At 32.8% G+C, this 19,432-nt stretch overlaps 1 pseudogene; it reads left to right on the top strand.

Moving 5' to 3' along the window:
• Window positions 1-15,968, top strand: part of LOC128989470 (uncharacterized) — a 166,226-nt pseudogene extending 150,258 nt beyond the window's left edge.
• The last annotated feature ends 3,464 nt before the right edge of the window (window positions 15,969-19,432 follow it).

Here is a 19,432-nt window from a genome sequence, read left to right as displayed (position 1 = left end):
GTTATGAAAAACACCTGACTTATACTTTTTAGCATTTTTCCTGCAAAGCAAGTATTTAAGTTGATTCATTGATGTACAAATTGCCAATATTCTAGAAACATGAAACAAATTACGTACTAGACAACTAGATCAATTGCGATTAGGACAAGAAAAATTAACTGTACTAGTAAACACTACTATCAACATATCACTAACAGTGTTTTAATTCATGGAAAAACTACTTTGGATTAGCAAGCTTTCAAATGGGAAAGTTTGTGACGTCAATTGCAGTTCAACTTCATTGATTAGCGAAGCAACTTTTCAAACTTGTAATTGGTCAGTTAGTGGTTTGGCTATCGCAGCCAAAGCATGAGGAAATTATTGTTGTTCAAGTATGAGGAAATATGGTTGAGTCAAAAAAATCCATCGTTGTAAATATACTTGTAAATCATCATAATTGAAGCAAAGTGAAATGATTATAGTTTGAGGACAGTTAAAATATCATAGTGGAGGTATGGAAAACCCGTAAATTTTAAACATTAACAAATCATTCATCAGAATCAAAATGTATAAGATGTTTAGTTTACATGTTAACATTTTTGACATTTCAGTTATAATCAAAAATGTTGATAACAAAATGACAATTAACTGTTATTCATTGTAACCAAATATTAAAACTTTTTTATTTGTTAGGTTTACCCGATTTAGATCATTTTTTAAATCACTAGAATTTATATAAAAAGTAATAGAGCATTACAAGTTTATTTCACATAAGTCAAATTAAAATATAAATTATTCTAGTATTAACTAGACTTGGGACAGTTTGTTTTATTATCAGACACTTAATCCTAAACATATTTCAATACCTAATGTCAGGGGATTTCATTTGAGTAATATTATCAGTAACTTTAGATTGAGTTACCCTTTCCGCGATTTGCAAGGCATTTTGTATCCTTCCTTCAACTCGAGACCCTCTCCCCCTGATCAAGAATAATAGCGCTTAAATCTGAGGTTGAAGTTGTAATAACCATAATTTTCCTTCCCCTTTTCCAATAAAGAAAGCAATTATTCTAAACTTTAGTTGACATAAATTTCAAATGATACATAAGAATTGTAAAACTCTTACGTTGTCCTCATTTTTCCAACAGAGTTCTTGAGGAATTGGGATGGTTTTTTAAAAATATACTAAACGTTTTCCAAATATCTTAGTTATTTTGACATAGCCATGCGGGGTAATACGTGTGGAGATAGCCAAATATGTTTAAGTGAAGGTAACGGAATTGTCACAGCATCCTAATTTTATATTAAGTTTTGTGTTGTCTTTAGCTAAAGACTTCCGTCAAAATAGCTCTAAGACTATAGAGTGCTCTTACATTTACTTATCAATAACAATTAAATTTCCTTACACTTATGTTTTATACGTTAGCTGTTGTAGAAATAAAAAGTTAGTTTTTGCACTTTAACTATATCCTCTCAAATGTCAATTTAAAAATGTTATGTTGATTTTAAAACCATCAAATGAAATGATTCCTATTGTAGTAATTGAAGTAATAAAATGTAATTATTTTTCTTGTAAAAAGTCTAGGGCAGCTAATATACAAGTTGAGTTTCGAAGAGTTTCGTAGTCTAGTTGTGAGCTTCTTACTTCCATCACTCACTGCAAAACAATTTGCCAACCTAGTATTGAGAGCTAATTCTTCTATAACTGTAAAATGTAAAACTTTTATTCTGACTATTTATTCATTTAGCTAAGAGCCTAAGTTCTTTTCTGCTCCAATCCGTTTTTTGTGACAAAAACGTATCATAAGTACAGGGTTTTCACAGAATAATGGATTAACTGTCTGTAAAACTATTATGAGAAAAATTAATTATTTAATAGTGGTAACCCTGCATCCGGTAGCTCAAACAGTTTTGTTTACATTAAAACAGCTGCGTGATTGTTGTGATAATCTATGTCCTACCAGGAAGTTGAAAATATTAAACTATCTTGTGTTAGAAGTCCTAAGAAATACCTCCCTCGCTGTAGTCTTAAAACAAGAATTGTCGTACACTCCAAGTCTTACATAAAAGACTTCATCTTCGTGCCTACAAAATTTAATCTGTAACAAAAATTAAACCAACATATTTGATAAACAGAGCAGGATCCGCTAGGTTTATGTTGAACCAAATTGCGGGAAACGTATACTATTTTAATGGAGCTATTTTTTTCAGATGAAACTAAGTTTTACACCAATGATTGTGTTAGTAGCACAACGTTAAAGTTAGGGGATCTTAGCATCCTATTGAAATGTTTCAAAAGGAAACCCGACCTATGCCACTATTTAAGAATTTTGACTGACTCCTCATGGGCCAACCTCCTCCTTAAAGGATAAAAAAGTTATAGTAGCATAAAAGAGTATACATTTATGGCTATTTTTGATTTAACAAGTCTCATTACTTTATCTATATTGGTAACAAATATCTTACACCGTTCGGGACTTTTCGACCACGCTGTATTATTATATAAGAATTAACTTAGCTAAAAATTAGGGTAGTTTAAAACATACAATGTTACAGTTTAATCATTGTATGTCAAACATATAAAACTTATAACTATTCCGATTATCATAATATCAAGAATTGACAAATTTAAACCTGTCCTGTGATGAAAATAAGTTGGAGTTTAATTTTACATCCACTTTTACTTTTGTTTCTGAATTAATTAATGCATATTTTACAAGATTCGCCGCTCAGAAATAATTAGTGATGGAAGTTAGGACTTTCAGATTGCGATTGTGGAGCAATTCAAGTTACAATTGCTGTTATTATTTCCCCTTCTTTGAATGCATAACTTGGGGGAATTGGAATCGTAATTAGTTCATATTTTTGTTCTTGTCCTGATGAGTACCATTGTAATTCAAATGTTCGAAACCATAATAAAGATAATCTGTGCAAAGGTGAATTTATTTCGATTTCTAATCAACTTTAAAGTGTTGTAAGTAATAATAGCAAACGTGTTTTTCTCTTTATGGGGCTATTTACTCAAGTTAATTAACAGAGTAATGGCAGGGCGAAATTACTTAATTTGTGTGAAAATGTTTGAAAATATTTATTATGTTACTCAATAAATTACATGTGTATTTTATTACATAGAACAGCTTATTCTCTTCTCATCTCGCTATAAAGTACGTGTAAAAATATTAGTTATAATGATTCTTATTTGAATTTGATAGACATTTTATTTTATTCTAAGATACACCTTGGACTTTAATTATACTATTCACCTTTCATTATTATGTTGGAAGTTTTTAAAAAAAAAAGAGCTCACAGTTAACATAAATTCTTACTGTGTTTGGCAAAAGATTAAACAAGTCAAATTCACGCAATGTGTTCAAGATAAAAACCAGTTCTTCTGTAACAAACCAGACTAGAATAGAATAGAATAGAAAAGTGCTTTATTGAATACATATTATGTACATTACATGAAATGGATACGATACTTTGATACATAGTGCACATACAAAAATGGTCAACCAGACTATATATTTCATTATATCTTACTACGACAAGGCTAACTGCTATTAAATTGTATGCAACAACAAGATGTTTATAATTTAAAGAGCAATATCAACAATGGTATAATTTATCTTTCTTCTGTTCCAGATTGCCTGCATCTACAGTTGTACAGGGACAGCAAGGACAGATACAAACAAGGACAAACCAAGGCATCCCTCTCTCTACAGCACTTTCTGGGGGTACAGTCAGGTCAGTCATTATGTTGTGTTTCATTAAAAAATATTTATACACCTTTACAAACCTGAACGTTATTCAAATATCTAAGTTCTAATAAAAGCCGATCTTAAAAAATTCTGTATTATTTTTCTGTTCAGGATTCACACTTGATAAGGAGTCCAACACGATAGCTATAATCTGTCAGGATGTAACTGTAGTTCTGGCCTTTGACACCAGGGAGAGACTGATACAGTGGCAAGTCAAGATAGCCAACAATCTGGGAGAAGGTAATTATTGATTATCTAGCTATAAAATAATCATTAATATAACACTGTTTAGGTTGTAAGATAGACAAAAATAATTAAATATAGAACGTCAGCTGTGCTGTGGTTACCATAGATTCTGGCGTACACCACTGGGAGCGCCATGTTGTTACGGCCTACGCGCTACTTAACTACACGGCGCTCCCAGCGGTGTGCGCCAGAACCTATGGTAACCATGGTAACCACTGCATGGCTGACAGTCTATATTCAATTCTTTTTGTTTATGGTTATACTTACCCAAATTTATTCATCCTACAGATGTAAAATTAGAATTACAAAATGTAATTACTAGTTAAGTTTTTTTTTTATTTGAAATAATTTAATAAGGGTTTTTTTTACAAAGTAGTAGTTGATTTGCTTTGCTAAGATTGCCAGTCAGTAAGTCATTTTTGGTTTTTTGTGACACTAACTAAATGATACAACTATAATACCTTACCAGAAAAATAATCATTTAAATGACGCAAAATGCTTAGTTTATATAAAATGTTTTCCGATCGGGCAGATAATTTTATTTAATAGTCCGCATTACTTTTATCTAGATTTAGAATAGACTATGTGATCTATGAACTAGAGCAATCCTGTAGGATGTCAACGTATTTTTAGTCCACCAAATTAAACTGACATCAATTCACTTAAACAGTACATAGGGACGTGTATCCAATTGTTCAAAAGTTTATTCATCCATTCTTTAATACGCCTATGAAAACATTTATGATTCCATGAATCCATTTATTCCTACATTTATCTATCCATACAACCATTATCCGTCAGTAGGCTGGTCCATCCATTTTTATATCTGGAAGTTCAATACATCCACTTAATTATACTGCATTTCATCTCACCCATCATGTTGACTGTCCCCAGATGAGCAGTTCCTGGTCCAGATACAGTCGGCTCCCTCTCGAGGAAAGATCTCCCCAGGTCCTGCCCGACTCCATATCCAGGAACACCAGTTCTGTCTCACGGTTGGAGTCCCACCAAGACTTGTGGGCTACTGGCAAATCGGCCAACTCAGGTAGGGCAGTTGTTAGAAGAAAAAAATACTCTTTTTCTAGCAATAAGTAAAATCTTGACTGTTTTTTAAATTGTGGTGTACATATATATATATATATATATATATATATATATATATATATATATATTCTTCTACTTTTGTTGCTATGTCTTTGCCTTGACTTTATCCACCTTCATTACATCAATAGTTCTTACTCCTCCAACATCTTTCACCTCATTTCTGGCATACATATTGCTCTTTACCTCATCTTTAAACTTTCGTTCAGGTCTTCCTCTCTGTTTTCTAGCCACCACCAAGAATTTTCCGGTAAATCCCTGCTCACCATATCAATTTACGATTATTAGGTTGTTACCATGTTCTTGGTGATTTAAATGATAAAAATATTTATTACAAAGTGTTGTCCACCTTTATGTGGTTTCGTGGATATATTGAGGCTTACAATATGCCAATTATTTACCAGCAACTCTTGGTTAGTTTTCTATAAAATATCAACTTTCCTGAAAAGTAGCTATAATTTACGTTCTTTCATAAATATCTAGATTTTCTTGGGAATATCCTAGAAAGATTCAATACTAGTGCGCTCAGAAAGCCTTTACTTGATTTGCAGGAGGTACGGGGTAGTGGAGAACAGGTTCTGTTTCGAGGGAGGTTCCCGATGTGGTAGAGGTGAGGGATTGTACGTTCTAGTCACCGACCAAGGACAGGACATTGCTCGGGCCTTCCTGTTGGCGGCTGAGGGTAAACTGCATACGAGGAGGAGACATCACTCCAGAACAGGTAGGCTATGGATAAACACCAATGGCCTCAACCCCCACCCCTTACACCAGCGATATGTAAATACTGTGGTTACATTCTACAGATATACAGGGTGTCCCGTAACTCTCTGGACATACTTATAGCGTTATTGCTTAGGTCAAGACAAACACATTTCACAACAGGAACATGGGTCTGTGGTGCCTAGTTTTCCGTCTGTCTGTATTTATGTGATGTTTTACAAAAACATTAATAACTCCTAAACGGTTTTAGATACATTGTTGCCTTTTTGCGAAGATTCTTATCTTATTAAGACTTATATTTGTTTAAAAGTATAGTGAAATATCATACGCTTGATTGTGATCCATAATATTTTGGGGTGAACCAGATTATTTCCATTAACAGGTTTAAATTTAACATAGAAAAAATATTCAATCTGGTATTTTATACCCCTTGGTACTTTGACATCTATGTTTGAAAACCTTACTTTTCTGAAGATATGTACTTAAATATTGAACTAGCGAATTCCAACATTCACTCACAGCGATGACTATGTTTGCCCTGCAGCTCTTGACAGCCCAAGTGTGAGAAGGAGGACCGAGGCAGAGGTTGAGGTCAACACAGAGGTCACGTGGCCTTCGTCAGAGACACACACCGACTGTGACTACGGCGACACTGTGTCTGTATCAGAACAGGTACGGCTGTGAGAATCATACACGTTAAAAGTGAATATACAGGGTGTTTCTAAATTCTCTCTTGAAACCCCGTGGGTATCTTTCTTTGGTCAAAATAAACAAAAAATATCATATAAACATATGCCTATCTCACTTGGTTTTTAGTCTGTCAGTGTGTATGTATTTTTTACATAACTTCCTATAACTTAGGAACCATTTGAGGTAGGATTCATAAAAAAGTTACAAATGACATAAATGATGGAAATTTAATTCACTTTACGTAAATTTACTACTTTATATGGCCATAATTTAAATAAAAGAGAAAATATTATTTTTATAAAGGTAATACATGCTATTTTATACAATTTGCCAAAATTTCTAGCTTAACATTTTTTCTGTTGTTTGTGTTATGATCCCATGGTATTCATACACTGTTCAAATTCAACTATAATGGTTTCAAAATTACATTGAGGATTTTAAATGGTCACCATTTTGAAATATGGTTTGAAAAAAAATTGCACAACTCTTTTTGTTTCTCATCCGATATTTACAATCTAAGTACTACTGGATTTGGAATTAAATTATTTTAAATTCCATGAAGCGACAATTTTCATTGAATTTTACTTTGAAAGTTTAATTAGGCAACCATGTTGAAATTTATAGTTTGATAAACATATTTTCGAGGACTTTAAATACTTTTAACAACTACTTTAAATGGTATACTAAGCTTATTAAAAATATAACTAAGGGGCAATGAAATTATTTTCAACAAACAAAATTATAACATGGCAATAAATTATAACTTATAACTATTGCTAAACTAAGCTAAATTAAAATACTAAGCTCAAACTGATGTTACTAAAAATGTTCGACTTATTTTGGTATGTATCATTATGTAGAGTCCACTTTGTATTTTGTGACTTCCAGACAAAACACTAAACTAGTAACTAGTATTAATGAACTTGTAACACAAAATATTAGAAATATTAGTGGGTTGGTTACCCACTATTTCTCTGTACTGAATCTCAGTTGGTTTTAGGTGATTTACAATTTTCAGAAATCGGCGTTTGTGAACGATAATTGTAAATTAAATTTACGACTGTAGTTCATAATGAGAGATTAAGTTCTTAAACAGAAGAATATAAAAACCATACCATTGACGACATCATACCAACCTGAAAGAATTTAAAGACACTTCGTTGCAGGAGCTGGGTGTATGGACAGTTGAAAACAACATGGAGCGCTGCATGAGCTGTATCAGCAAACTGGGAGCCATGAGTCGCTCTTCTACGATGGCTCAAACGCCGGGCTCAGGGTTCTCTCCTGCCTGGACTATGGAAACACACTCTACAGGTTAACATGGCATTTAAATATTATTTCTGTGTAATTAGATCCTAACCTCGACATCCAAAAAGAAAGCTTACTGTTTACTCTAAATTGTTCAGTACAGTCCCCAAGGCTCAAACGCCGGGCTCTGGATTCTCTCCTACCTGGACTATGGAAACACACTCTTCAGGTTCACATGGCATTTAAATATTATTTCTGTGTAATTAGATCCTAGCCTCAACATCCAAAGTCAAAGCGATCTTTTTAATCTAAATGGTTCAGCACAATCCCCAAAATATTCAGAAATATGTCACTCTATTTTGAGCGTTAGATCCATTTGATACGGGTGGGTAAAAGTTAGAAACATTGGTATTGTTTAATGTTTATGTGAACTATGTTTGTGAAACTATGTAGCGCAATATATGTTATTAGCAAAAAACAATCAACGATAAATCTCAGCCAAGAATAGAATTCTTTATGATCTTGTCTAAGTAAAAGATTACAGAGTTACGTGGTCCAACTTTAATTACTATTGAAACTGTTTGAAAATTGCATATACGGTATTCGTGTTTTGCAAAGGCAAGTTGTGATTTTAGTGGGAGAGAGCCATTGATTGGCGTTTCGTTTTTTTCAGTAAAACGTTTCCCCTTTATTGTTATTTGAACGTAGTGTTGTTTATTTAATAAACGTGACAAATATGACGCAAATATTGATCATTATACATTATAATCGATAACCAAATACTTATCATAAGGCGTTTATGACAAAGTACGTTCTTAAATATGAACTCTCAGATGAACAGAGCGATGAACAGATTTCCCAACAGGTGGAAATGAACACTGAGTCACTAATGTCTTCACACCTTGACAGTTCATTTAAACACTTTCACAACCAGTCTGTCTCAGAGAGGCAAACATTTGCTTACGAACGAGTTATTTCACCGTTACACGCATTTTCCATTAGCAGGATACTCCAATAGTTTAATTCGATGTGAAACATTTAACAAATTTGGGTTTAACGAATGTGCGTAATAAAGTCGTCCTTCGCTGTATCTACATTAAATTGACGTATTTTTATGTTTGTAAAATATTCTGTATTTTAATGACAAATATTTAAATAGAATGCAGATAGAGATGATTTTATTTTGAACATTAATTGGCATTGTTGTGTTTTAATCGATGCGAAGTACATCGAAGGATACAGCTAATTTTTAACTTAATTATTTATAATACGATTTTTACAGTACATAATCAAAAATATCTCCGTTAAAAAGCAATTTTTTGTTTTTTAATATTGTTTTTTAATTTTTTAGCTTGTATTATTTTTGCTTTCAGATAACCAGTGTGGCAGTAGTGTAGTCCCAAACTCAAGTAATGGAGAAAGCCGGTAAGCAGATTCAATGAACTAATAAATAATTATCAGGTTAAGTGTAAGAAAGGGCCATGAGATCTTAACTTTACCTGGAAAAATAACAAATTTTTTGTTTCATTCCATTTTCATAATTTTTTCCTTAAAATTAAGTAATTAATACACTAAATTCAATGTTAAAAAGACTAAATTACGAGGGATTCTAGTTCAACAAAAAATATTGTAAACTCGGCAAATGTTTTCATGTCATAACTGAGATTTAGCTTTAGAAGGTACTATAAATGTTTGTTCACAAAACGGCAATTGTATTACACATTTGAAATAATCAGATAATTACTTAAGTAGGCTCATAAATATGAGAAGTATCTTTGAATAGCTGACATGTTGTTTGAATATAGAAAATTATTTTTTTGTAATAGTCCAATTTTATGAAATGTCAATCATAGTATTTTTATTGTTTTACATTGACCTTTGGCAACTTGGATTGTGGTAAATATACACCCGCTTTCATTCAGTAATACACGTATTACGTCATTAATTCCGCAGTCATACTCGTATGCCTTAAACTACACAATCATTGGTCTATGTTATGGTAAATAAATTAACTACCTTGAATAGATGTGCGCCAGACCAGTTCCCTTCCACTACTACTGAAGGATGCCACTGCTGCCTCTCCAGGAGTACAAAACCTCTCTTGCTTGGAGACTCCAACTTTGACTCTCCTCAGCGGAAGAAGTTCAAGCCTCCGATGCCGCTGCCAACGATCTGTACCTGCCAGGGAGGGCCCTACTCTAACTACGACGTCCCTAGGCCATTGCATCTTGTTGATAAGGTAGGTCATTGTATGCTGAATCGGATTTTAGTTTTCAGGTTTTTGAAAGAATGAGATGAAGATGTAAATATATGAATTAGGAATCTGAATGAGTGCGTTACCCGTCTATTTATACGCTGTTGTCATTTTAACTATTTTTGTAAGCTCCCTGTCCGGGAGCGAGCTGGTGTAGAGGTTAGAGCACCTGACTTCATTCCAAGAGGTCCCGGGTTCAAATTCCGCCAAATCACCAATGGATTTTATCTGATAATGCTGATAATCTTTTAAGTGATAATGCCGCAACCCCTACCTAGGTCTAGCCTAAAGTAATGTGATAAACAATCCTGGACTCGTGCCTAGCGTCCTAAAACAAAACAAGTCCCAGTCTACATTTATTTCTACCATATAATGAAACAACTGTTCATAGTCCGTAAAAAGCCACACAATCCATCTTACTCTTTTTTACATTATCCTTCACTTATATTTGGGTTTAAAACTCACCTTAGCAGTGTTCTCATCTTAAATGATAATCTATACTTATTTATAATGGTAATTGCGCTCTAAAGTCAGTATGTTGCTAAAAACTTCTTGAATAGCATCGTACGTGTTATTAAATTACCTGAAAGTACAAAGAGTCAAATAACACTCACGTCAAATAATATATTTACACTTATACGGTTAACTCACAAGACATAACTCACATACATATAAAATATGTTAAGTGGTGATCAATTTAGATTGGACACTCCAATTATCATCAGATTCATTCGCCTATTGGGTCCAGGTTGATCTATTAATGTGTGAGTAGCTGAGTGGTAATGATACTTTAAAGGTTTGATCCTGACAAAAGACTATAAAATTATACTAGCTTTTTGACAATTCGAAGCATCTGTTCTTGAACAATTGCCGTTTACTAAATCATTTTAGCTAGCAAAGTAAATTTATTTTAGTCGGTAAAAAACCCAAGCAGAATATTATTTCATTCTATTTTACACTCTCCATTTATTCATATTGAGCTTATAATGTGAGCGTCACTGTATTCAAGTAATAAATTAATGAAAAAATTACAATGAAAACTTGGTCCATGAGGCACAGTTTTTGAAAATGTGCTAAGACACTTTTAACATAGCATAGGTTACAAATTTCAGGGACCACCGAGAGAAACCTGTTGTTCTCCCACTGATGAGTTGTACGACACACCAAAACACCTCAAGATGAGTCTGCAGCTACAGGAGTTCAGTCACTATGACAGACCACCTGCCATCAGGAACTGCAACGGGTAGGTCTATGTTAATTTTGAATTACACTAGCTATTTAATTATATCTCTTAAGTGTGTTCCTCAGATGGACATGGCAATTTTAACAAAAAGCTGTTGTAGTTAACCAGTTATAAACTTATGGTTTGTAGGGATCATACTCAATAGATTTATAAATTTGAAGTGATATTACATTATTCAACAAATTTGATTCATAATATTTCTTTTTGATCATAAAGTATTGTGATTGAAACCTGTGTAGGGATTTTTTATTATTTCGGTACTTTACCTACTGCAATAGAAAAGGAGTGTTTATATTGTCCATTAATATTTCGTGCATATCAAATAGCATATATAACACATAATTTAACAGTTTTTTTTTATATTTGTTACTTTAAAACTAACTAACAATCTTTAAAAGTAGTTTAAATGGTTATAAACCATTTATTTTAAAAGTAAGGTATTTAAAAAGGTTTGCAGATGTATATTTGTTGAATTTTCTCTGTCTTAATGTAAATGTTATAAGAAAAATACGAAATGGTTGGTGTTTTATATACATTAAGTGATTGAAATAATATTTGCGGTAATTATATAAGTGGCTCAATTTGTTTATGTTAGTCTCAAGAAAATACGTATTCATTGTTTGAGGGGTTGTAGTTTTTTTAAATATGTTCTTGCATAAGTAATGCAGTTTTTTGTACCCTTAGGACCCAGGGTACTTCTACGACCAACCCGGAGTGGCGTGGCGGAGGCTGTCCATGCAATCGGGTGATGAGTTGGATGTCTCTCCCCTTCTACTGCAGACGAGGGTACGGCCGGGAGAACACTGCCTTGCCACCCTTATCAGACAAGGTAAGAAGGGCCAAAGACGCTTAAGATAAAACCAAAAATCTATACATTAATAGGCAAGCATGTTTCTTTAAAACATTTTTTCTCAGCTCGTGTGCAACGCAGTTATGCAGACCCCCTCCATAAATTAAAATGACCTTAAAAATAAGCACAAAAAATGAATTAACTTCATAAAATTAACATGGGCCTTATGGGTTGCCATACTGGTGACGAAATAACAATGAAATACAAACAGATAATCAAAACAAATTGATGAAATTCCAATCGCATGTTAATTTACAGCGTGGGGTGAAAATAGAAAAGTCTGTACTTTTGGTCGACCACTGGACGACCTCTAGTATATAATAATGGAAGCTTTGAAATGTCAATGGTCCATACAAAAATAAGTGTAGTTTGTGTAAGCAAGGTCTTGCACTACGCGGTACCCTACTAAAGATTAATCTATACGTAGAAATATATCAACAGTTGGTAAATAAGAGGTTAATTTGCCTTGATTTCATCTAGTAGCTCCTAATACTTCCTCTAAGGGTGGATGACGATCGATTCGGCGACTATATCACCTTATTCGCATTCTGGTTTAGGATACCACACTCGTATTGAGATCTTCAAAACAACACAAATACACGAATATTTAAACAAACAAAAATATTATACTACTACTGTGCATTGCTTGGTTGCAAGTCCGGACTAGTTGTCAACTGAGCACAGCGTAATTTTAGTGATACGTGTATATGAAATTATATTCTCTCTTGGGAAAACTCAGACAAAAATTAAAGACGGATTAGTAAAAAAATCCAGGAGGACTTTATTTATTGAACATGTTATATAACTAAAAACCGTACGTTAAAACAATTTGATTATTTCTTATTTTAATAATTCCAGTACAATTTTCAGAGTGTTCGAGTAGAGTAATGAGAATAGACCACTTTGGTCCTTAATTTACCTTTAGACTATATTTTATACCAAAGTCGTAGTGAAAGAATAATTTTTCTTCAATTTATAAATAGACTTTGGACGAATTCCCCTTTTCAACAGATCATTGAGCATGTAAATAAAGATTGCGTTTTAGATAGATTAGGATTATTATCACAGTTGAAACATGCAACATACAATTATTATATCATCAAACCAAAAAGTCCTTTTATATGTTACAGGGAAAATGCGGCATTGGTGGGACTGCAGTACATCCTGCTTCAAACAAGATGCCTATTTATGCGACTATTGATCGGTCTAAAAAAACTAAAAGTAAAACGAATCAAGATCTAGGTAACTGTGATAATTGCCATCAAAATGTAAACAGTGATGAAAATGATTGCTTTAAAAACGTTTTGATTGGGGAACGTGAACTTGTAAAAGATAAAGTTTCTGAAAAACCTGAGGGAACAGATCCTTCACACTCTTATATGAATTTAGATTTCTCTAAATCATTAGGACTATATGAAAACTCCAAAGATGTTCTTTCTAGAGTAAGTAGGCCTAATACACGTTTTGAAATAATGACAGCAGATGATAACTTGAAAAACGGAGGAAAATACTGTTCAAAGTGTGGTCATACGTGTCATAAAAATATGCGACCTAATGGCAAGCAAGATGATTACTTGATGATGGAACCATCAAAAGGAAATAATCCAACGGAAAACTCACCATCGATGAGAGGTCAAGTCAAATACTTCCCTGGATATCTACCAATGCATCCTGTTCCTTCAAATGGAGGATTTACAAAGACTGAATTCCTTAGGTACAATTTCACAGAAAGAAACAGGTTGACAGGAAGAGCAGCAAGCTCACCGAGTTTGACTGCGCCCTTTGTTGATCGCTCTAGAAAACCAAAGGTAGAACATCCAATATCAGCCACCAGCAGTCCTTATTTACGAAGAAGACTACGAAACTGTTTTGGTGACAGCGAAGAAGATTCGCGCTTTAGTTTGATGAGAAGAAGATCAAACTCTGCTGATTCCGCGAGATACATCGACGACTTAGAGTCGATAACTGAAAGAACCGGATCTTCATCTCCCACTCAGGTCAACAACCAAAGTAGTAAAAACACCTCCATAGACTCCCTCTGCAGTCAGTCGTTAAGCACCAAGAGAACCAACGAAGCCACCCTCAGCAACGGAAGTAGTTGCTCAAACATTGCTCACAGCACGGATGAAACTACAGGGAAAGATGAAATCGAAGTGCCTTACGAGAAACTCGAGACAACGAAAACTGAGTTAGATTCAAGACTTGCCGACAGTTTAGAAACTCCTGTTACAGGACAAATCAAAAGATCGTCCAGTGTACCTTGTAAGCCGGGACATAACAGAGATTCTTCAAGCTCCAATGACTCGGGCGTGTCTCTTTGTTCGTTGAGGCAGAGAGGGTCTGACTTCGCAGAGTTTGAATTGCCACTGACTACCTCGATGTCGACCAGAAGGCATCATTATGCTATCAGTCAACGCTTGAGTGAGAACAGTTCGTGCTTCCACGCGTCTTTACCGAGAAGATCGAAGTCCTCTGATCCTCTCAGAGAACTGTCTTTCCAGTTTCAAGACGTGAAAATTGCGCCGAAGTCTTCTTCGGCTGAGGCGGAGGTTCCGATCTGCCTCATTAAGAAGGAGAATAGAGGTATGTGTTAGCGTAAATAAGGATAAGGATGGGATGAAGATACATCGCGTTAAGTCAAGTTAGTCTCTTCTTTTGTATCGTTTTGAAACAATACAAGTTTTCTTTGTAACCACAATAATGTTTTTATCTTTACAATGTCTTAAGTTAGCAGATGAACAATAATTCCACCCAAATTAAATCAAGAAACAGGAAAATATGAAGAAAAACCTGTGTCATGCTGACAGTAATCTATTTTTCTACAGTTTAGTAAGTTTTAACTGATTTATTATATCTTTGTTTACAGGAGGATATCTCAGTCCCAGTGGAGTTCCTTACATAGACTCCCGCAGCACCAGCAGTGGTACTTCTGACATGTCAGACTACATTGAGACACTCTCACTGTCTTCCTACAGCTCTTCCGATACACCGGAGAGTCTAAGGTACGCCATGGTTTAGAAATTATTCAATTCACAGTGTTATTATTGAAACTTAGTAAAAAGAAAGCTTGCTAGAAATTTCTTTTACGAATGTTTTCAAAACATAGTCTTTGACACGGTCGAGGATTGGACAGTTAACCAATCCATAAAAAGTTGGCCTACATCACAGACCTGGTAAAAATACTGTAAAATAGTTCCGCGCCTTAAATAAACCAAACTCGCCGAGGGAAAAGGGAAAGTTAAAAGCTTTTGAGATTTGTACACCGTGCTGACTAAAGTAATCAAGTCTTTGTAATTCTTACCTAATGACAATAACAATTGTAAAAACCATAACAGAATGACAAAATATATTTTCAAATTATTTATATCTTTCACACAGTAGTAATTTGAGATTTCAAATGTGTTTGTGCTCTGGTAGAATATAATTTTATGTTTCTAGAAACTATTTTATGTTTTATGTTTATGTGTGTTTATGTTTATTGTGTGTTTATGTGTTTATGTTTCTATTTTATGTTTTAATGGTTTTATGTATTATAATGGCATGGTTTTTTAGGTTCAGCAGGACGGCTGCCACAACCCTGAGGCCAAGGTCTGGCAAAGAGTATCACAAAATTGACCGATTCTTTTTGGATGGGGATACTAAGGTAAGATTTAATACTTGAATTGATTTTCAAATAATTAATATTACTCTTCTATTGAAACTAAACATGATTCCTAATCGCTTTATTCTTGGTAACTATTAGCAAAATTCTAAAGCAACAATTAAGCAAAATGATAGTAACAAATTTGTTTCTTTTAGAATCCTCCATACACCATGATACCTCCTGTAGCAGAAAGCTCTGAATGTACTACGATTGTGGATCAAAAACAAGGGTTTTAAATGTGAGTATGAATAACTTCAGGCATTGTAAATACTTTTTGAATCACCATTTTGCCATTTAACTGTGTTTGTGTATGTGCAATGTGCTTTGTTGTAACATTATTTTTTCACCTAAATCATTAAAAATGCTCTACAATAAACCAGGGTTGGTAATAAATAGTAGAGAACAATTTTGTTTTATAGTATAAAACTTCAATTTCAATCGTACATCCTAAATCACAAAATTGAAACTGGAATGAAATATTATTGAATCCATGCATTTTTTTAAATGTATGGATAAGCATTTGCTTTCAGTATGTTTATGAGCTCAAAAAAGCTGAATTGTAAAATATTGAACACAGTTTTCTTCTGAGCAGCATGTACCTAAAGAGTAGAACTTCGATATGACATATTAATTAATAAGTGTGGTTGAAGGATTTGCTAATTGAACTCCTTGTTAAGGACTCCTAATTAACTTATTTATTTGAACAGTGAAAAACTGCATCCTCCTCCATACTAAGGTATATTCTACACCAACTGTTAAGCAATTGTTAAACGATAAAATGCAAAGTGTATTAAGCTTAAGTAAGTAAATACGTATTTAGTTGAACAACCTACTTTACCAAAGAACATATATTGCAACTACCCTTTATGTGAAACGTTTGACATATATTCCATCGTGCTAACAACTATGAGTACAAGTTATATATCATTAATATTGTTCTAATTAAATTCACACAATTTTGATACTACAATTTAATTAATGTCAAAATGTTAATGCTACTAATTCATTTGTTTCAGGTGCCAGTGATACGTTCAGGGATAGTGTGATTCTCAAATGCAATAATATAACCAAATAAATATAGTAGGCCTACATAGTTGTATATAAATGATTTTTTAAGTTAAATTAATATTTAAATATAGTTTATTAACAAAAATAACTACGTTATATCGGTTTTGAAATAAATTCAAATTATATAAACAAGTGATTGTCATACTTAGAAATTTATTTCGTTATTTTAGTTTTATATTCGGCATATAAAAATATTTTTCGATGTAGCTGATGTATTCTTAGTATTTCTCATAAATTGGTTTTGTAACAAATCGGCTCATACCCTAAATTTGTAGAAAGTGAAAATATACTGTTTTCATTAAAGATAACTAAGCAGTGAAATAAAAAAAATCACTTAAACCGTTTAAACAGATTATTTACAAGTACAATTAATTTAGTAATTTTTTTAGAAACGAAATAAACTGCAATTTACTGATTTGTTTTTCAAACATATTTTATAATTAATTTCACAAATTATATTATATGATGCTTTATAAATCACGTATTTGACACAACAATCTATGTGATACTGATCATAACAGATGTTTTTATACAACTTTACTACATGATTCATTATGAAAATAAATAATTTTGTCCTATCCTGGTGGATTTTAGAAATGTTATACTTTGAAGTTTATATATCAGGAGATACATTTTGCCAAACCTATTACTTTTTTTAATGTGGTAATTAAGTCATTTGTCTTTAATGCCAAAATATTTGTACATACTTTAGTGAAAATATAAATAGGATTTAACAGAAGAAATAAGTTAGCAAATACATTTACATAAGAGTACAATCATACTAATATTTTGTATAGAGTTAGCTTTAATTGTCGATAAAGTTTCAAGCAATAATTTATGTTATTTCTGTATTATAAGATCAACCAGGGTTTTCACGAAGTTAGATATTAATAACTAAATAACATTTCGAGAATGTTATATTATTTAAGTCAATTTCCTTTAAATAAGCATGTACCTTTATGTTTAATAACATAGCCTCACTTAATACACCTTTTTTTGTAAGGTTTTTAGAAATACACACCAATGTTTACAGTACAATAAATGGTTTTGCTTTTTGATTAGTCTGCGTATGTGGGTTTATATTATTGTAGGAAGAAAGCTATTTTTGATAAGAGGGTTTTGCTGGCCTAATGTTGAACTTTTCTTTCTGACTGAATTTTGACTTGATATAATTTCATTAGCAATAGCTCAACGAAGTATATTTATTTGTAAAGTTACTTTATTTTACTGTAATATTAGCGCATAGAGCTTATAAAACGTAAGACTTACTACGTAATAAACTGTATAGTTATAATGTTTTTACTTGACGTTTGTATTAACACGAAGATTCTTAATCAATAATAATTGACTGTATAATTACAATGCAATATCAGTTTGAATAACCAATAAATTCTTTAGTAAGAAAACATGAATTTTCGTTGGGCCTTGTTTTGTTTTCTCCTATGACAAATTGTGAACAGTTTTGGTTTTAATTAGCTCCAAAAGTTAGTACTATTAACAATTAGTTCTTTATAACAGTGGTAAGCACTTATATATACTGTATATGTTTGACCGTGCAAAATAATTTCTTTAACAAACAGTACTTTAATGCTTGTTTATTAATAATACATAAAATTTACTAATCGGTGATACACCTATCATTTAAATATTATATTCCATCATATTTCATTATATCATATATCATGTCATAACATGGCAACCAACCTCAGCTTATAAAAATCAACTGTGACTTCTAGGGTCTAAAAGGTAAGAGGGGTTAACGATTTACAAAACAGAAGTGTACTGTATTCTAAGTAGTTAAATAGCTATTGTAATCACCAAGTAATGGGAGTTTTGTAGGTCCAATCGTAAGGAAAGTCACTAGTTTTTCGTTTGTTTTATAGACAAAACCCAGCTATAGTAACTATTGCTTTTTACATAGTCGTCACTAAAAAAAACTGTTGGTCGTAGAAAGCAACACAGCTTTACTTATAGCTTTCTTTCTCTATGATACTGTCACCACTAACTGCTATCATATTCAACTTAAAATACTAAGAAAATTTAGCAAGTAGATACAATGGTTAAGTTTTCTGCTATATAATTACAACAACGATAAATAAAAAACTGTATAGAACATTTCAAAATAATTAAAAATAGTGATTCGTTTAACTAGTGAGCAAAGAACATTTGTGCTCGTGTCGCACATACTATTTTTCCTACAGTCACTTTAAAACATATAAATAATTAGTCTTTCAAACACTGTACAACACGTTTTTAGGTTAGGTTAAACGCAAGCGTTGAACGGAATGGGAAATACTGCACCAGCTGATTTGTAGTTGTAGTATCTTTAGGTGTTACTTATTTTCAAGAGTACACGTATAAACACAACACACGTATAGTAATAATCAGTCTCAAATCCAGTTCTCAAACATAATAGACCCAATTATAATAATTTTTTTTTCAAATACTACACTTTAGGTTATGTTCAAATCAAGCGATGAACGAAAATCCATACATATATATATATAAAAGGCAAAGCCCTCAGCCCTCACTGACTGACTGACTCACTCAGTCACTCATCACTAAATTATCAATCAATTATCATTCTCCCACTTCCCATTTACCTAGGAGGCTGAAATTTGGTACACTGATT

Source organism: Macrosteles quadrilineatus, unplaced genomic scaffold, assembly GCF_028750875.1.
Source record: "Macrosteles quadrilineatus isolate MER2022 unplaced genomic scaffold, UCM_ALF_1.0 Scaffold_3__2_contigs__length_128488019, whole genome shotgun sequence".
Lineage (NCBI taxonomy): Eukaryota > Metazoa > Arthropoda > Insecta > Hemiptera > Cicadellidae > Macrosteles > Macrosteles quadrilineatus.
Note: the sequence above shows the minus strand (reverse complement) of the source record. Positions and strands in the feature narration are given on the sequence as shown.